The sequence below is a fragment of the Ambystoma mexicanum genome, chromosome 4p (genome assembly GCF_040938575.1).
Source record: "Ambystoma mexicanum isolate Mex_15411 chromosome 4p, UKY_AmexF1_1, whole genome shotgun sequence".
NCBI classification, from domain to species: domain Eukaryota; kingdom Metazoa; phylum Chordata; class Amphibia; order Caudata; family Ambystomatidae; genus Ambystoma; species Ambystoma mexicanum.
The window spans coordinates 222,566,991-222,579,443 of NC_090927.1; the positions used below are offsets into that span (position 1 = coordinate 222,566,991).

The 12,453-nt window shown below is 41.5% G+C and overlaps 1 long non-coding RNA gene across 1 annotated transcript in view; it reads right to left on the minus strand.

Moving 5' to 3' along the window:
* Nucleotides 1-351: 351 nt before the first annotated feature.
* Nucleotides 352-12,453, minus strand: part of LOC138453158 (uncharacterized) — a 53,838-nt gene continuing 41,736 nt past the window's right edge. The window contains exon 2 of the long non-coding RNA XR_011260370.1: nt 352-2,989. This is a non-coding gene — a long non-coding RNA (uncharacterized lncRNA). The remainder of the gene's footprint in view (nt 2,990-12,453) is intronic.

The following is a 12,453-nucleotide window of genomic DNA, read 5'->3' on the forward strand; positions in this document are numbered from 1 at the left end:
TTAAAAATAGGGCAAACTTTGCACTAATGCTAATATTGTGCAAACTTAGCACTTGCACCGGTGCAAAATTTCAGTAATCTGGCCCCTGTTATACACAATGGTGTCTTGGTTTCATTCCTATTTGTCTAATCTCATCCTCCTTACTTGAAAAGGCCAGATCACTGCTTTTCTACTTCAAATGGTACACTGTGGCCACAGATCACAATGTATAGGGCTGATTCTCACTCAAATGCCTTGCTAGCAATGGAGCAGGGTCATTTGCTACGAGAAGCTATTACAAATGGAGTACGAATGCTCAAAATTATTAATGAAGCAACACTAAACTGAAATAGCTAAAATTTGTCCTAGTAATTTTCCCCTTTGTATCATTTTATTAACACAATTCAACTTAACATTGTTTCACAAATTCTTTTGTTTTTCAAAAATTCGGTACTTTTTAGGTATAGAATAGTACCGTCTATTATTTAAACAGCTGCAGTGTTTGATAGAATAAATGCACCTTAGTTGCGGCTTCGGGTATTACGAAGTAGTCATCTTCCATAGACAGTGGTGTATCTTGAGGCCTCTCAATTGCTCGTTGGGTTTGGCTAATGTCGGTTACATGTCACCTCTACACCGTAGTACATGTGTCCATATTTTTGGTTTCCTTTATTGTCAGTAAACGCAAACATTGTTCACAAAGAGGGCTGTCAGCATTATAAACCTATTCTACATGGTTGATGCTTATGGCCTTAGTACACGCCTACAAAGGATGATTGGAACGGTAACTTATTTCTATGCGCTTTAGGATCACTTACTATCAAGTAAGGGCAGGCGCGCTCTCTTTGATCACTGTATTTTTTCCTAAGAGTGGCCTCTCCCATTGCTGGACAATCTTCAATACCCAGCCTTTTGATTGGTTGATCTGGCTCGTCCACTGCTAAACCTACGTCACTTGTTGGTGGAAATTCCATTTTCATGACTGACAGGAAAGTGAGGGTCTCCTGATCTTCTCACTTGAGAATCGAGGTGCTGTACTCTCATACTCACCTGATCAAGATGCACAGACTGCAAACTAAAGTTTATATGTTCCTTGCCCTTGTGTTTGGTTATAAGTAGAGTCTGATACACATTTCCCGAATTCTGCATTTTAGTCCAACACATATCAATAGATATTCTGGATCTGTGTGAAATTGCTGAGTTGCAAAATCTGACCACCAAAAGTCCGTTTTTTTTTTCTTTTCTTTTTTTTCAATTTTTTCGTATATATATATGTATATGTATATATGTGGGGGGAGCCCCCCCCCACCTTACACCTATACATTTTTAATAACTTTACCCACCCCCACATATACATATGCGAATAAATGGGGGTCGGACTTTCGGTGGTAGGACTTTTCTATTTAGGTAATTTCGTCCTAACCCGATATTCTACATCTGGAACTCTAGCATGTATGCATGTGTGCATGTGTGGCAATTATGGCACACATCTAGAGGGGAAATAACAGAGCTCTGTACCTAGGCTCACATCCGCTATTTAGTAGCAACAGAATAGGTTCAAATAAATATAATCACAGGGCAGTGATGTATGTCAGTGTTTACACTGGATCTCAAGTTTTGTACAAAAAGATTTTAAAACTATATTTGGCTCACTTCTTGAACCTCTCGACATCTTTCCAGAATTTTTATAACTAATTTTGGGAAATTAACAGAGCATCTGACCTTACATTGACTAATCTGCCGGAATACTGGCAAAGGGATGTACTGTTACTGTCACTTGTTCAGGTGGATTTACAGCCGGATTACACGTGCTGGTAAGCAGAGTTTCTGCCCATTTATTTTTTGAGTCCATAGTGGATTTTCTGGCATAAAGTTGGAGGATTTTATCTCCAGCATGGTGTGGCGGTATTTTATCTACTCCAAGGCCAAACTCGGAGTATGGTGCAGCAGTATAATTGGCAGTAATCCCATAACGGCCAATGTTCTACCACTGCCCCCTACTCGTAATGAGGCCCATCTGCTTTGGACCTGTTCTGTAAATCCCCCTCTGTTGATAGGCAAGATTAAATGAAGCACCTGCCTGTGGTTCAAGGCACCCGTCTTACCTTTAAGATGCAACATAATTCAATTTATGCATGTTGTGAGTTATCTGCATTGGGAGAGCTCATGGGGGAAACAGTTTTAGAGGTGTACTTTGTAAATGGTCAGCTGGGATTGCAATCGTGGGCAGTTCCACTAACATTTGATTTGGCCATTACTAAAGCAACTGATTTCTCTGTAACATATGATGCTCTCCTGACATAAACAAGCATACATTATCATTTTCCCCATGTTTAACCAATATGTATTGTATAAGTTAGAAGAATGTTGTCCATTTACTCTGTGTGCTTTGTCCTTTGTTCCACATAAGCAAAGGTGCTGGTGCCTAGGATAGTTGTAAAAGAACAGGGCAATTAAATTAATTACATCAACATTGGCCAAGAAATCCAGGGCTTGGAATATGTGACTCGTGGAACATAGCAAGCTAGGAGATTGATTATTTACTAAAATACAGGACTATCAAGCAGCAGAGGCGTTGCTAGGGGGGGGGGCTTTAGGGAGCTATAGCCCCAGGGTCTTTTGGTTGAAGCCCCAGGTAGAATCTCAGGGATTACAACCAAAAGGCTACCTAGCCCCAAGTCCGGACAGTCCCGACATTAGCATAGCCCCGGATCTTTTCCAGACCTAGCAACACCCCTGTCAAGCAGGTTTTTCAATTTGAAATCAATATCTGTATACATGCTTCATTGATTGGGCACATTTCTGATGAATGTTTTCCTTTGGTCTGCACGCTGTTATCCTGGTCCTCTTGGATGACTTCAGCCTCATTGGGTGCCCAATGGATTCGGTACGCAGCAGTTTTCATTCCCATAACCGCAGCTCCCGGTGGTGTCTTCAGAATCCAGGCATGGTCTAAAGTGGCACTTGCCGTTGTTAGCCAGGCATATGAACGAGTCCTTTGCGTAATGTGCTGTGGAACAAAATAGCAGGTCAGAGTTGATTTCATACTCTAGGTACTCTATTCTTTCTAACAGGTTTTGTGAAAAGACATGCATGACACAACTTTCTGCATAGTTCTAAGTTGCCTAAAAGCCTCTCTGTGCAATGGGGGACAGGTAAAAAGATAGGTGCAATAGAAGTCTTTACCATTTGCAGTATTGTCATACCCTTTAATGATCTCAATTCTCAATCCATAGGTGTGATGCTGCTTATGTAGATGAGTCCAATCCTCCTGACCCTTGCTCATCTCATTAAATCAACCCTCAATCAGGAATAATGCACAACCCCCTGCTTCTGCCTCATCTCATTCAATTACCCCTTCCTGGATCCCTTGTGTCAATCAGGAAAAATGCACAACCCCCTGCTTCTGGCTCTTCTCATTAAATTAACCATTTTTGGATCCCTTTTGTGAATCAGGAAGAATGCACAACCCCCCTGCTTCTGGCTCATCTCATTAAATGAACCCTTTTTGGATCCCCTGTGTCAATCAGGAAAAATGCACAACCCCCTGCTTCTTGCTCATCCCATTAAATTAACCCTTTCTGGATCCCTTGTGTCAATCAGTAAAAATGCACAACCCCGCTGCTTCTGGCTCATCTCATTCAATGAACCCTTTCTGGATCCCTTGTTTCAATCAGGAAAAATGCAAACCCCCCTGCTTCTGGCTCGTCTCATTAAATTAACCCTTTCTGGATCCCTTGTGTCAATCAATCCCCTGCTTCTGGCTCATTTCATTCAATTAACCCCTTTTGGATCCCTTTTGTGACTCAGGAAGAATGCAGCATTTGGTGACCTGCATAGCCTTATTTACTTTGGAGTTCATATGAAATTGCTCTTCCCTTGACTAGTGTTATCTTTGAATTACACCAGTGAACCTATACCCCTCTACCATTACCCAGATTTACATCAGCTTACTACGGGACATTTTCTGGGTGCCACAAACTGGGAAAAGTGGCGATAAACTTTTACCACCACTTTTTCCAGACAGTAGGATTTTCCTTTATTTAGTAGGCAGAGGTGGAGGGCAGAGCAGACCTAACGTGTCCGCTTTCGCTTCGCTGTCCTGTTGTCAAAACTGCCCGGTAGGTTCATGCTGGTGGAAAACCAGTTAATCCCTGTGGAATCCGTCTGACCTTACCACCTGACAAAAGCAGATGAGTTCGGTAGCAATTCATTGTAAATACCTACTGCAATAGTTCATTGCTTGAGGAATTTACACTTTTCCACAAACGTAATGGAAAAGTAAGGTGTAAAGCAGATTGTGCCTGTTTTCCACTATTCCACTACATGGTGGAAAAGGTGAAAATTGCATTGAGGGACCTTTTGCACAGAAGTGAAACAAAAGGTGGACCGCCCCATTGCCATTTAGTTTTTTTTTTAAATGACTATCTTTGACATGTATTGTCAGTATATATATGTTTGCATTTTCCTCTTTATTAAATACAGGCTGAAGTTCAGCTCCTGCACCAGTGCTCAGTATTCTAGGGGTATATGTTTGGGTGGCCAGCTCATTAGAAGTGCTAATCTTGCCTGACATAGAATTTAGATACATTTGAAAAAAACTATCTCAATTTTAATCTCTCCTACAAGGGACAGATGAAATTAAATGAAGTTGCCAAATAGGATAACAGTAAAATAACTAACGTTTATAAATACATGATGGGGTGTACTTCATAAAGGAATTGCATTGGAAGCTATCATACTTGTGCCTTGAAAAGCAATAGAATGTACATGGCAAAAAGCCCGCAAAGTACAAGTATCCAAACATGTATGTTGTGCATTTTATGAATTGCACAAGTGCTGGACATACTTTGCATATGCAAAAATGACAGCAATGCAGTTTTCATGTTCATTCTCGTAGTATGTCTGTGCATGTGGAACTGATCATGGGAAGTACAGAAGCATATGTAGGAAAAAGGCTCTGTGGCACTTCTGGTGAGTAGACGATGCCACTGGTTTTGTGTCATCGGCAACTAGACATAGATGAATACTATGAACGGGTCATTCTTTGGTGCATGGTGTGCAGTACTGATGACATTTTCAAGATGGCCTCCAATGAAGGTCCTAACATCGTCAATATCTATGTTATTAATGGACACATTTGTATTTCTAAGGTCTCATTTGAAAGATATTGTCAGGCGTACAAATAAATTGTCCTTACAGCATTTACTCGAAAGTCAGTGTCTACATGATGGTAGAAATCTTAGGTCCCATCTGTAATTTGTTAAATCCTATACCGCACAATTGGGGATGGTGGAACTAGCATAAAGTTGGCTATAATGCTGAACCCATACATTATTAGAGATAGGATTAGCCTGCCACCCAAGCTAGTTCTTTTCTATACACCCCTGTCAAGCAGGAGGCAACCGTTTGAGTCTTGTTTGGCCATTAATACCTTTAGCATCCCCTCGCTATCCTGCTGTAGCAGATCAGACTTATGACGAGTTTTCTGTATCAACCTTGCTTCAACCGACCCCTCTACTAAACTCCTTTTTATATTTTTTATTTCTGCTCACTTTTTTTGCTGTAGCATTGTGTGAAATACACAAGCGTGTGACGATATCCTTTTAATACTATTGGCTCCCAAGCTCCTGTTCTTGTTTGTTTGTGTGTTTGTTTGTTTATTTGTTTATTTATTTATATAGCGCACCAGACCCAGGGGCGCGAAGGCAATAAGAGGATTGTTCAACTTAGGTTACAGGTTACAGATTTAAACATAGGGGTACAGCTACGGTTACAATGCTGTAGGCATGTGAAGTCAGGAGTCACAAAGTATATACAGTGTCTTTACAATAAGACAGAGGTAACATATAAGTAAGGCAGAACAGGTATATAGAATATACATGAGATCCTAGATGTCAGTAAGGTGAGGTTAGGTATCATGTTCTTTTAGCCGTTGGATCAGATTAGATCTGAATTGCCGGTAGGGGAGATCTTCCCTTAGGGCAGGAGGAAGGGAGTTCCAATATTGTGCTGTTTTGACAGCAAAGCTACTTCCCCCAGATTTAGTGAGTTTGAATCTGGGTACTAGTAAAAGGTTAGAGTTGGCTTTTCTTAAGGGGCGAGAGGCTGTTTGTCTAGTGAATCTGTCTATAAGATATTGCCGGGCTGCTTGGTTAAGGCATTTATGTGTAAGGGAAGCTGTTTTAAGGAGGATTTTGTCTTTTGTAGATAGCCAGTTAGTAGATCTCCTGAGGTCTGAGATGTGGGCATTTTTAGGGAAGTTTAGGGCGGCTCTCAGGGTGTTGTTTTGAAGTGTCTGTATTTTGTCGGTGATTTGTTTGTTGCTGCCTATGTAGAGGGCATTGCAAAAATCAAGTTTCGACAGGATTAGTGCTCTTGCTAGTGTGACGCAGTTACAAGGAGAGAGGAAAGGCTTGGCTGCTCTAATTAACTTGCAGGTGTAGGAGGTGGCTGAGGCCATGGCACTCACTTGTTTACCGAAGGAAAGCATAGAGTCTATGTAGAAGCCCAGGGTTTTGACTACTTTGGCCACCGTAATGATATTGTTGTCAATTATGAAGGAGTCATAGTTAGGGCCTAGATTTTTGATGTTGGAGGGGGTGCCTAGGATGAGGAGTTCCGTTTTGTCATCATTCATGCATAGACTGTGAGAAGCCATCCATGCCTGGATGATGAGGTAGATTCTATTCACAAAGGCCAAATCCTTGTCACAATCTCCCGTCAACGGGATGAGGATCTGTGTATCATCTGTATAATTAGTGTAGGTGATACCTAGACAGTCTAGATCATCGTGAAAATATTGTAAAGGGTAGGGGATACGCATGATCCTTGGGGTACGCCGCATGAAATGGGTGCAGGGTCTGCAGCTGCTAGATGAGAGAAGACTCGCATTGTCCTATTGTCTAAGAAGGACTGGATCCATGCGACAGCTTCATGGGAGAAGCGGGCTACCGTGACCAGGTGAATGCAGAGTATTGGATGGTCTACCAAATCGAATGCGGCAGAGAGGTCGAGGAGTAGTAGGAGTGATGTTGAGCCTTTATCTCTTAGTGTATCTATTTGGGCTTTGAGGTCTAGGAGTGCAGTCTCCGTCCCGTGCTGTGGTCTGAAGCTGGACTGTCGAACTCCTAGGAGATGGTTAAGTTCCAGGTGGTGCTTAATTTGTAGATAAGCTACTTTGTCTACGATTTTCAATAAGAACAGTACAGTGGTTATGGGGCGGTAATTTGTTGGGATGGAGGGGTCCAGGGTTTGCTTTTTGAGGAGGGGGAGGACCCAGGAATGTTTCAGGTTGTTGGGTATTGTGCCTGACATGAAAGAAGCGTTATGAGTTTAGTGATGAAAGGTGACAGTTCACGGGTGGCGTCTTTTATGATTTGGGCTGGACATGTGTCGCCCTGGCAGTTGGAAGGTTTGAGAGTGAGTCTGACTTTCTCGAATTCTTTAGTGGAGACTTTAAGAAAGTAGAAGATGGGATGTCTAGTGAGGGTGGGGAAAGGGTGGATTTCAGAGTTGGTAGTGAATTCATGTTAGCCTTGGAGGTGGCAATATTTGGGGCAGTTATGGAGGCTTCTTTGCTGTTGATCATAGTCTGAAGCATTGTTATCTTGTTGGCTAGGGCGTTTTGTATGCTTGTGCACCAATTCTTATCCTTGAGGCAGGAGTCGGGAGCTTGGATGGGGGATTCTACCTCTTTTAGGATGGCGAACAATCTTTGGTGTTGGATTTGGCTTGGGTGATGCGGGTGTTGTAGGATGTTTATTTCGCATGGATGATTTCTTTTTTGTAAAGGGTAGCTAGTTTCTTCAGGTTATTTTTATTAGTGTCTCAGGGGTCTGATCTCCAGGTTTTCTCGCTGAGGCACTTCTTTTGTCTGATGTCTTTCAGTAGGGATGTGAACCAGGTATTTAGGTGTTGACAGGGTTTGCTCTTCCTAATTTTCAGAGGTGCGATAGTATCGAGGGAGGCAAGCATCACTTCATTGTATTTGTCTACCATGGAGGCTGGGTCAGACTGATCAGAGATGGCGTTTAAGGTAGGGAGAATGAGGGGCATAAGATTCTCAGTGGTAATGTTTTTTTTAAATTTCTAGTGGGTACAGTGGGGGCTAGGATGCTATTATTCATGGGTGTGGTGGCTTCTAGGGTGAAGGATACCATATAGTGGTCGGACCATAGCTGAGGCATTATAGAGGTAATAGTGATTGGGCAGTTATGTTCAGCAATCCAATCCAGGGTCCTACCTTATCTCTAAGAAACACTGCCATTAGGTTAGGAGAATAGGCTATGCTCTTCCATTCAAAAGTAATATTGCAGTAAGCTTCTGCAATTAGTTGATTAAATGTATCAACGTTTTTATTGTTTCAGGTCACTCTATTCTCTGCTGCATTTACTATCAACTCGCTTGGACAATTCAAATTAATTTCTTTACCTTTAATTGCAAACTCAGCAATTGGCATATTACATTGACTCCAATTTGTTTCCTCTATTTTAATGGCTTAACATTTGTGGAAAAGATCAGGCATAGTATAGTCATCGTCAATACATAAGGACGACTGTCCCCTGTTGGATACCTATGCAGTTCCCCATAGACGCATTCATTACGCTTAATGAAACACCAATCATTCAAAATACAGAGGCCCACTCTGATCCATTGAGATGCTTACTTCTTGCACACACGTATGCAACTTCATCCTCTTCAACAGCTACATTGGGGCAATATGAATTAAAATGACCAGCAATCAGAACATTCTTGGTAATAATGACGCGTTCTTCCTATACAATATGCAATTCCCTTAAGCAATCTTTAAATAAATGCTTTACAGGATTCCAATAGATATTATTAATTAAAGATCAAATCTTAAACTGGCAACAACATTAATTGCTGAAATACCATCACTGTTTGGGTGTATCTTTTCAATGGTAAAACCACACAGATTCTTGATGGCAACCAGGAGCCCACCAGAGGGTATTCCTACAGTGCCTCTTGTTGCCAGTTGGAAAAATTGTTGAGTAACCATGCAAAATTGAAGTGTCTCACAACCAAGCCTCCTATAACATAACAATTGAGTACTTCGGTCAATAGGACACATAATTTGGAGTCTGTTAACAATTGGCAATGCCCCCTTGTATTCCACGATATGGTTTTAAACGGCCAATCTTACTACAGGTAGTTATTTAATGCTCTTATAATGCTCTTTGAATTCAATAGAACAGAGGCTAGCCAAGACCAATCCGAACTATGCACATCCATTTGCGTAGGGGACTCATTGGTCCCTGTGACTTCTTCCATGAGACCAGGACCCTCCTGGCATGTAATGTTCAAGTCAAACATATCTCTCTGAAGCCGTGTTTTCACTGTGGCATTGTATATATAAATCATGACCTATGGTCGTCATTGTACAATGTTAGGTCATAGTCAGTCGATCGAAATGACTCCGTTTCAGGTAAGATCATGCCAAGCACAATCTTGCATTGTGTTTCCATGGTGACAATATCAGTGCATGTTATGTCTATGAATTCAATGAGAATGATATCTTTAGATATAATTAGTCTTAATCTCGGAATATCATGCATAAGGGCTTACCCAGTTGATCTATTAAAAAGGGATGATTGCCCCCCTGCAGTTGATCTTTATTAAGAGGATGATATAGAGGTTAGCCTGTGTAGAATGCCCCTGACTAGCTATATTAGCAATCATTACATCTTGCTTGTCTGCCCAGTCCCGAGATTGTGTTGCCAATCTCTGGTCATTTCTTCTTCCTAGAGCAACCTTCTCAAATTGAAGTGGGGAGAGTAGGCTCACAATAGCCGACTCCATTTGTATACCAGTATATGTTTTAAGTTGTGGCTCTATGATCTTTTTTTCGCCACAAGATATGAACTTGGCTGCCTCTCCATGTTAACCTCTACTTCGTTCGCCTCAACAGGAGGTGAGTCCTTGTTCTTTTTCTTAAAATTCCTTGCTTTATTTGGAACACATTACGTGATTTTAATTTGCCTTGTATCCTTATTGGAGACATCATTTTGCTATTTTTCTTTCAGAAATATTGCACAAAGACATTTCCTAGATGATTTATATGTTTTGCCCTTTTTTCTTTTTTTCTTTTTGGTCTTCTTTCCTTGAGGTCGGGTGTTAGTTCACTTTCTAGCGCACTACATCATTTCGTTGTCCACATTTGTCCTCTCTGTATTTATAGGGTTAAGAGATGAATTTTCAATGCATGGTTGGGATCCCTCAGATGACTTATTAGGGAGCACACTATTCTGTTTGTCCTTTCCTTTTGATGTATTACCTCTCCGTCTCACAAGGCTATTTCACGCCTGCAGGATTTTACACAGTTCAGGGCTGATGTAATCATATTGAGCAAAGTAGGATGGTATTTAACCTCTACATGTATATTATCATAGAATTTTACAATATAGTTAATTACCATATTTAGAGGCGATATTGATGCTGGACCCAAGTTGGTGTCTTCACTTAATTTCAGAACCTCAATATTTGTGGACATATTGCTCTCCGTATTTGATGTAATGCAAAAGTCAAGAGACGGGTCCATTAGAAGATCTGTAAAGATAGTAGGAGTATCAGGTAGCAAGCCAAAGGAAGCATGACCCTTAGATGGTTTCCTATTTTTGGGGGATGGTTTCAAGCTCCTGGAATCTCTTTGTGTATCCCAGGGCAAACCATTCTTACTTTCTAGTTCCTTATCTGGCTTATTGATTTTCCTGGCACAGGCTCCTGCGCGTCCTCTTTCATTGGACCCCTATTACAATAGTCGGCTGTAATCTTTTTATAGCTGATTTCTTAGAGGGGCCTGGGCGCATGGTGGAATTACCTTCAATAACTTTCTCTGTATTTGCCATTGTCTACTCCTTTATTTGATGGGGAAGACATGGGACCAACGTATTGTTTACCAGATTGCAAGAGGCAGAGGTCCTGCTACATCAGTTGTACATTTTATAGATGTTACCTATGACACATGTTAATTCGACAGCCTGTAATCAGCAAATACCATAATGGTAAGATCTATATTGATATGGAGCCTGTTGAACAAGGACAGGCAACTCCTTACGAATTATTAATTGTCCACCTCTTTAAGCACAACTGCATGCAACTACACTCAGTTTGCTCTCTGTGGCACTATTGGTTTTGGATTTGTAGAGGTCTGGTAGAGTTCCAGAGCGAAACACGTCTCTGGTTGCTCACAGTGCAACTGCACTTAATTTACACTATGAAACACATGGTATGCCTTCTACCTGTTTGTCAAGAAGCATCCACGTGCAAGCATTCTTAATAAGCTAAATTAATATTTTATCATTAATATTATTATTAGGGAATCGATTGAGCACAGAGCTAGCTTCAAAAGCAGTGGAGCACTTAACAGGGGATAGGGGTAAGTACACAGTGAGGGAAGCACAGATACAAGGAGTGGTATATAACAACAGTAGAGGCAGATGGTGGATGGGAAATTTGCCAGTAAAGCACCAAAAAGCAACTAAGGTAGGAAACAGGGGGTGCAGAACACCCAGTCCCATAACCTGTTTGATAAGGTGGAGCAATGTCTTGAAGAGTAGAGTCTTGTGTGCCTTCCTGAAATATATAAGCAAAGGAGCATTTCTTGGGTTGAAGAGGAAGAGGTTACAGATTATGCAGCATAGACAAAGAAGACCTGCGTTATGGTTCTTTACTTGCTGCAGCAGTGGAGTTCAAGTCTGCTCATGTCCTTACTTCTGGTGGAACGTAGGCCTCTGAAGATGCAGGGCTTGTCAGAAAGGTAGTATGGGGACTTGAACGAGGACGTTGTGGATAATTCAGCAGGATTTTAAGTTGATCTGTGCTTGCAGCCGGAGCAACTGTAGTTTGATGAGGGTCAGGCTGATGTGGTTGAGTTTGCTAAATCCCTTGATAAGTCGTGTTGCAGCATGTAGGAAATATCTCACGGGCACCAGGACGGTCACCTAAAGGTCTTTTAGAAGGGCACAGATCAGAAGTTGTTTCCTGGGATGCCATGCTTGCTTTCCACAGAAGGGAAAGTTGATACCAATCTGTTTGTGTCATCATTGCTATGTGCTCCTAGAAGGAGAGGTGTCTGTCGATGTCGAACCCAAGATAAATGGCACAGGTAGTTAACTGCAGTTTGAAGCATTTGAGGTCCATACAGGAGAGCTAGGTCTGGATGTTAGGCTGTTTTTTCTTTTTTGGTTAGCAGAAGGAATTCTGCCTTGGTGAGGGTGAGTTTCAGGTATGAATTACAAACCAAATGTACCAAGAGATGGTATATTGAAGACCTGCTAGCTACCCTGTAGCAATGTGATAGTCCTGAACATAGCTTCCAAATAACACCATAGACATTCTAACCACTCCGTAAATAACAGAGCTAGTGATGATTTTATGAATGTCATTGGCAGCCATTCTGATATCTTTGTTCCTACACACCATGCGCCATAGTATTACACTAGCGAGTGATAC